An 8,893-nucleotide genomic window follows, 5' to 3' on the forward strand; every position below is an offset into this window, starting at 1 on the left:
TATGTATTCATATGGTTCTGGAACTCGAGTTAACCTTAGGCATATGTGTGAGAGACATTATTATACTTTGAGACATTAGTGGCTGTGGGTGGGCGGAATTAAAGGGGTGGGCGTGTTAGAAAGAGAGAGCGTGTGTGTTTCTATGTGAGAGACTTGTAGGACGGGGTAGAAAGACGAATTTAACCCTGACGGAGGGAGAGAAATACATGAAGTGCGCGTGTGTGATTCCGATGCCCACAGGGAAATGAGATATGTATGTGTGTGAGAGAGATTGCACAATTCATTCACGTATCACTATCTAGCGATCGTGGACGTGCATCGCTTGAACATAATTCAATATCTAATTTGTATCATGGCCAAAGGTACAATATCGATTCAACGCTATAAAGATTGGACACTCACATATCACATTTTTTTCTATTTAAATAAACCTTTTCAGTTGTGCATGCCAAAGTTACAGTGATGTTTCTTCAAACAACCAATGTAGCTATCATGTACATGCACCATTGTTACTCTTGCATTCAAATTCATTAGTCTTGGATGATTTAAGTTTCTATTTTGAAGTAATATATGTAATATTCATATATGAATTCAACGGGTACGCAATTTATGAAATGGAGGATATGTAATCATATGAGGTAACACTTTTAAGTAGCGGACTACAATATCCATTTCTTTTTGTGCGCCTCTACACTAACACGTCAATGCATTATGTTTAAAGTAAATAACCAATGGCACTAAATTACCTATTTACATGAGAAATACATAGGCTGAGCGTTTGATCCCTTTTTTTTAACGCGCCACTACACCCGTACGATTGGCCGCGCCCGTGTGAACGTCCAAGTTATCAGCACATCATCCCGAGTTATTGTCTTTTTTTCTGGGGTGGATTTCACACTAGTTATTAACTGCTGACGCGTGCCCCATGTACACAGTCTAGCATGACCTTCCCGCTAGCACGGTCCAAAATTAGTTGAAACTGGGTCCGAACGATCCCGCGGGTGGCAAAATCTCCCGCCTCCTTCTAAAATTTCCGCCACCTTAGTCTTTAGCATGCGAAATTCCCCTTTTGTCCTTGGTGCACGGAGACCAACAGTTACAATACCGTCCTCATCTACATGATAGGTCGGGGCTGCTTTGGTAACTTCCGGTTCCCCCCACTACACGGCACCCCCATTTCCTATCCCCCTCCCGCAAAATGACTAACTCCACAGCACCAGAGCATCTTACATCACGCCGTCCGTACTTCATCGCCCTTTCTCCCCTCCCCTCTTGAAACCCTAGACTGCTCATCCACCGCGTACCATAGCCCATTCACTGCCAGTGGCATCCACCTCACCGGATCTGCTTCTGTGGCCTCATCTACCCCTCCCACCTCCCCTAGAAACAAGTAGACTTCTCATCCACCACTGTACCACAGCCCATTCAATGCCGGCCTTGTCCATGGCGCCAGATCAGCTCCGTCGGTACTCTCGTCTACCGCCGCGCATCTGTAGTGGCTCATTCGTACTCCCCACCGAAGATGCTTCGTCCACACCCCCCGGAGCCGCCCCACCGACGCCCCCGTCGATGGCCTCTGATCCTCTTCGCCGACACCTCCCTCAACCCTACCAGAGCCGCTTCACCGACACCTTCCTCAACCCTACCGGAGCCGCTTCGCTGACACCATCATCAACCCTACCGGAGTAGCTTCGCCTATACCATTCTCAACCCTACCGGGGCTGCTTTGCCACCTCACAAGTCCACGGCCTCAGATCTTCTTCCTTGCACCCTCATCCAACCTACCAGAGCAGCTTCTGACGCCCCGTCCATGTCCACAGATCCGCATCGTCGACACCATCCTTAACCCAACCATCGGAGCAGCTTCTGACGCCCCGTCCACGGCCGCAGATCCGCGTCATCGACACCATCCTTAACCCAACCACCGGAGCAGCTTCACCTACGCCCTCGTCCACGGCCACAGATCCGCTTTGCCCACACCGTAGTCCACCCTACCGGAGCCGCTCCATAAACACCCTACTCGACGGTTCTAGATCTCCTTACCGGACCCCGACAGCCAGTGCAGCGTCATCACCCTTGACGTTTCTAACCTGATTCCCACCGTCTGGACAGATGCCAAGCACCCGCTACGGCCTAGGTACCTGTCACCTTTAAACCTGTCCAGCATCACCTGCCCGATGTACTTCAAATATACTAACCGGTCGTTGTTACCTATTATGCAGCTGGCAAAAACTACAAGGACGATGTTTCTTCTGGATCTAACATCTTGGCCAACCAAGATCCTGGACTAAGGCATTGCTATGATCACGTAAGTGCGTCTCTCTCTCTTGTATTGTTCTGTGCCTGCCAGCGTGCTTTGCTAGGATTTTCGACCAGTAATCCCTTTGTGCAGACAATGATTTCTACTACTGGCTGATAAATTAGATATGTAGATGTCATACACGATACTACCTCCTACCTTCGTTCCTAAATATAAGTCTTTCTAGAGATTCCACTATAGGCTACATACCAAGCAAAATGAGTGAATCTACACTCGAAAATGCATCTATATACATTTGTATGTGGTCCATACTGGAATCTCTACAAAGACATATATTTAGGAACAGGGGCAGTACATTACACAAAATCGTAGGTGGCATGTAGGAATTCCAGTGCACTACATTAGGCTCCCTTAGAGTGTCTGCTAGTCCAGCATACAGAGTCATGGCTAGTTTATGGTACGCACACAATCGTTAATTGGTGGTTTGAATATGCGCAAGGGATTTGCAATGTAGTATCATGTAGAGATGTCTGAAATTAGCTGTGTCAACTTGCAGATAGGGTTACACAATGATAAAGTACAAGATGTATGTGGCAATTTCATGGAACATCGCAAAAAAGGAGAGGCAGCGGTGAGCCTATACAGTGTGCTATGGTACGTCACTCCTCCATTGCAATCATCGTGACATGTTATTTGTATGTCAGTTCTATTAGCCAAGTTTCTTAGGGACAGTTATTACGAGTTATCCTAAGAAAATAAGCACCTGTGAATATAAGCTTCATGTAATAAGCCAACCAGTTCTTTTCAGCTTATCTTTGGTATGATCAGTGGAAAGTCTAGATTGCATTATATTTTTTTCATTTTGCTGCCCATATGAAAATTAATTTGACTTGCAAACATCACAAATTGAACCCAGTGCAGTAATTAATATGATAGGAAAACAGACCATCACTATTTGCTCAAAATGCAAATACAAAGATACCATCTACTTGGCACAATCTACTTTGGTCAGTCTTTTCCATAGAGATCCCATTGCCTAATTTAAACGAAGAACGCATGACCCACATTTAAATGAAGAACAATTATTTCTTGAAATTCGATGGTCCAAGTGGCTGGTTATTATCATATAGCAGCAGCACCTGAAAGCATCATATAGTAGCAGCAACAACTCATAGCAACTCATCATACAACAGCAACAGTCTGCAATTCATCATATACCAGCAGCAGCTCATAGCAATTCATCATATAGCAGCAGCAGGAGCAGCTCATAGCAATTCATCATATAGCAGTAGCAGGAGCAGCTCATAGCAATTCATCATATAGCAGCAGCAGGAGCAGCTCATAGCAATTCATCATATAGCAGCAGCAGGAGCAGCTTATAGCAACTCATCATATAGCAGCAGCAGCAGCTCATAGCAATTCATCATATAGCAGCAGCAGCAGCTCATAGCAATTCATCATATAACAGCAGCAGCTCATAGCAATTCATCGTATAGCAGCAGCAGGAGCAGCTCATAGCAATGCATCATATAGCAGCAGCAGAAGCAGCTCATAGCAATTCATCGTATAGTGGATCAGAATGAAAATTTGGCAAAAAATTAGAGGAGATCCTCACCTTGTTGGATGAGCTCATCCTTCAACAGCACCTCAAGGCCATGGCCTGGGAGGAGGGGAGGGGGAATAAGGTGCCTTCTGCCGCAGTGTGGCATCAGCCGTAGTTGTGCAGCGCCCGCCGGAGTAGTGCGTTGGGAGAACCACAGTGGAGCAGCTGCTGGAGACCATGAGAATGAGGGGCGGCGCCAGAGGGAGGAGCAGCCAGGGAGATTTGCCCCTACCCACCGGCCATGTAGCCTAGCTGGACATAGCATCGTCGAGGACCAGGCCAGATGGGACCAGTGGCGACGGCTCGCTGGAGGAACCCTAGTGCTGTAGGCAGGGGATCGAGGTAGAGGGAAAGCGGAGAGGAGATGCAAGCGGGCAGGGCAATGAACGCTTGCGTATTTGTTTTTACTTGAGGGTCAGGTGTGACACGGGCGCCAGCAGTTGCATTTTGAGTGTAATATAGGCAGACAATAGAGTCATTTCACTATTCCCCTTCCCTTCAATTTTTAGTGAGGTTCTACCCGAAACACCCCCCTCCAAAGCGAAATTAGTTAAGCCCAAGCACATAACTCAAAAATGACTTCTTTACATCTTTTATGGCTTATCTTGGCAATAAGCCCTGAAAAGGCGGAATCGAACTGGCCCTTAACCTGCAATTCAATTGTGCGTGCAATGATGAATCACTCCTGCCTGCTATCTGTACATTTAGGCATCATCATACATGGCATAACCTAATACATGTGCATTCCATTGTAGAATTTGGAATATGCAATGTTTATGTTAGTTCATACGTTGCACATGATGTTTAAATGCCCCTTAAATCTGGTCAGTCAAGTGATGGTCTTTAAGCCTCCTTCTTTGCTTCTTTTCTTGATATGTAAGATTTGCTCACACATTTGTTCAATTGCTTGTTTGCATCAGCCAGCCATACTAGGACTGTTTGCTTTGATTACTTGTTGTTCTTGACCTAACACTCTAACAGAGCTTGTCAACGATTTAAACACTAAGGGCTGCTGTAGTGGGGCCTTGTCTAACTCATAGGTGACATAAAGGTTTGGCTGTACACTAAAGTAGGCTCTCCAAGAGTACCTGGAGATCCAGTTCGAAGGTATGCCTAATTTTTACATAGTGCAGACATAGTAAATGCTCATTTCATTGTGTGCAAGTGCAAGAGATGCGGCATGTTTCATTACGTGGTGTTGTTTTGTTATAATCTCATCCTTTTTTGTTGACAGACTGGAAAGTATGCATATTTATCTCCCAAGGAGACAAGTAACTAGTTTGTGTCACCTTGCAGAGGGGGTGCAATGAAGATAAGATTGAGAATTTCCAAGTACAATATGTTAGGAAGGAGTCTTGCAAGAGAAGTAGGAGCTGCACTGAGCCTCTTCAACCTGCTAAGGTAAGTCACTGTATGCAACTCAACAGTTCAATTCCTTGTTTGTTTCAGGCATAGTTAATTTGCTCTTTTCAATTGCTTTATTTGTCCTCAGTTAATGAGGTGCCCAAAGAATCATGCCTGATGTTGGGTACTTGTATAACTATTAGCTGACATAATTAAAGGCCTTACCATTTAATTACTCTGCCGAAGTGTGCCTGAAGCTTTGAAGTCTATTAACCAACTATTATTGCATGAGGCTCACAATCTAGTTTATACTACGCTAATGATAGCATAGTTTTGCCTGCTGTAGTATGTTTCTATGAAACCCTCTGTTGTTCATTATGCTCCCTAAGACTTTACTTGAGCCACAGAATGGCCAACTGCTTTCTTACTTATACGCAACGTGTTGTCTAAATTTGTAACTTGTCTGTGTTTTCGATTGGGCCCCAACATCATGCTCCTCTGGTGAGCTAAGAGGGATTTCTGTATGCAGGCTGCACAGACTATCTTTTTTATAATTTTTAAAATATCACCTACTTGTGCTTCATGACGTGTAACATTATTGTTAGTTCTGTTTTGCCATGTAGTACAAAATAGTATCTTGCTTGCTTCACTGTTGTAACTATATTTTTGCCCTAGTCATGTGTACTTACAGAAACATTTCAGGATGAAGTGACATCAACACAAAGATCTGCGAGCAGTGCGGCATGGCTGTTACCGAATGATTATGGATTGGAATTGGAATGTGTTGATGTTCTCGAGCATCAACTAGAGGTGGCAAGACAACGTGTACATGATTGTCAACGTATAATCAACAAGTTGAGACTGGACATGCAGGTATTAGATGCAGGAGTCAAAAAATGAAACAAGACACTGAGGTAACCACGAAGGAATTGGAGATTTTGCAGACTGAAATTTGTGCTATTTGAATCCGGCCAATCCTATTTTCTGAAGAGATTGTAGTTCAAATGGAGTTAAGTTGATGCACATCCATGATGTATGAGATGTATTTGCCCAGTGTATGTAATTTGTTGTTTGTGTATGCTTTATTATCACCTGTGCCGAACCATAATGCCCAGTGGGTATAATCAGCTATAATTTCTTTATTCTATAGTGTAGGGTTATTCTACGTTTCCATGCCTTGGTCTATTTGTTGTATAGTGTATGTTTTTTAGAGGTGATAGTATTGAGTAGGATAATTCTTTGAATATGCTATATCGTTCAAACGGGGGCCAACTCGTCGAAACGTTGTAGTGACCATGGCCGTCCACGGGCCGTACGGTCCATGGGCCATGTACGGGCCGTCGGATCCATGGGCCTTCAATGGGCCGCCGGATCCATGGGCCGTCGGATCCATGGGCCTTTAGTGGGCCGTCGGATCCATGGGCCTTTTACGTCTCGTAAGATCAATGGGCCTTGTATGGGCCGACTCATTTATGGGTCTTGTACGGGCCTTTAATGGGCCGTAGACGGGCTAGAGTGGAAATCGTACATTTTATGGGTTGACCATAATGGGCCGTTAATAGGCCGTATTTGGTGATGCTATGAAAATGGCCCAACAGATTAACGGTCCACAAACGGGCCGCCTGTAACGACGGGCTGAATTTGGCCCACAAGCAGAAAATGACAGTAACGGGCCGTAAGTAACCGAATGCTGCAAATGAGCCCAAGAATAAAGGGCCCTCAGAGGGCCAAAAGATAACTTGGACTGGAAACGGCCCAACGGAATAATGGGCCGTTAATGGGTATAAAGTGATACACTGTTCATTATGGGCCAGTTTCACCACGGGCCGTTAATGGGTGTAAAGTGATACACTATTAATTATGGGCCAGTTTCACCACAGACCATTAATGGGCCAAGAGTTACAAAGGGCCTCATATGGGCCAAAAGACGTCATGGGCCATACATGCGCCATAAGTGAAAACGGGCTGGAATCATATTGGATGGCCCAGATGACGCTACTGGGCCTAATTTGGATAGGGCGTAATGGGCCTTGGGTTAGCGGGTTGTAAATGGGCTATATGCGAACAGGCCGTTAACAGGCTTTCCATGGGCCGGCCCACCACCTTTTGACCAAGTCAAACGGGCCGGCCTTTTCACAGGAATGGGCCTCTGTTGGACCGTGCCACGTGTCGACGTATCATAGGCGCCTTGTGTCGAATGAGTGGATGACATCTGTCCCAACATGAGCCGACACGTGTTTCCTCCAGCCAATGATGATTTTACACGTGGAAAATCCCTATTGGTTGGGGCTGTTAATGGGTTATCGGATCCAAAACCCGACCCGGTAGCTTAACGGCGTTCCATTATGGTGGATGCCACGTGTCGGTCACCCTTGACGAAAGCACTTCTGTGACGCGTGATTTATCGTCATGGAAGTGGACACTTTCGTGATGATAATTTTTGTAATGTCATAGAACACTTCTACGACAGCACAGGTATGACTATCTTGATTCTGTCATAAAATCGTCATGGATGTACATGCATGACAAAAAACGCGACCTACTGTGACAAACACGTATCATCATGGAAGTGTATTTTTTTTTGTAGTGATGAGGCATGGTTCGCAAGCATCAAGTGATTCCAAAAGCCCATCAGCATGGAGTTTCTTCATGCGCTTTACACCAATATGACCTAAACGGCAGTGCCACAAATAAGTTGCCAAATCATTATTAACTTTGCATCTTTTGGATTCAATATTATGAATATGTGTATCACTACAATCGATACTCAACAAAAATAGACCACTCTTCAAGGATGCATGACCATCAAAGATCTTACTCATATAAATAGAACAAAAATTATTCTCTGATTTAAATGAATCACCGTCTCACATGAAACAAGATCCAGATATAATATTCATGCTCAACGCTGGCACCAAATAACAATTATTCAGGTCTAAAACTAATCCCGACGATAGATGTAGAGGTAGCGTGCCGACGGCAATCACATCAACCTTGGAACCTTTTCCCATGCGCATCGTCACCTCGTCCTTAGTCAATCTTCGTTTAATCCGTAGCCCCTATTTCGAGTTGCAAATATGAGCAACAAAACAAGTATCAAATACCCAGGCGCTACTACGAGCATTAGTATGGTACACATCAATAACATGTATATCAAATATACCTTTCACTTTGCCATCCTTCTTATCCGCCAAATACTTGGGGCAGTTTCGCTTCTAGTGACCAGTCCCTTTGCAGTAGAAGCACTCAGTTTCAGGCTTAGGTCCAGACTTGGACTTCTTACCTTGAGCAGCAACTTGCTTGCTATTCTTCTTGAAATTCCCCTTCTTCCCTTTGCCCCTTTTCTTGAAACTAGTGGTCTTGTTAACCATCAACACTTGATGCTCCTTCTTGCTTTCTACCTTCGCAACATTTAGCATTGTGAAGAGCTCGAGAATTGTCTTTTCCATCCCTTGCATATTATAGTTCATCACGAAGTCTTTATAGCTTGGTGGCAGTGATTGAAAAACTCTGTCAATGACACTACCATCAGAAAGATTAACTCCCAGCTGAGTCAAGTGGTTATGATACCCGGACATTTTGCGAAAATGGCAAACGGAGACCAAGCTCCATGGAGGCCTCAAAAAATTCTAAAAATAAATACATATATACCTAGATACATAATGTACATGTGCGCAAATTTTCAG

This window comes from Triticum dicoccoides, chromosome 3B (assembly GCF_002162155.2).
Source record: "Triticum dicoccoides isolate Atlit2015 ecotype Zavitan chromosome 3B, WEW_v2.0, whole genome shotgun sequence".
NCBI lineage: Eukaryota > Viridiplantae > Streptophyta > Magnoliopsida > Poales > Poaceae > Triticum > Triticum dicoccoides.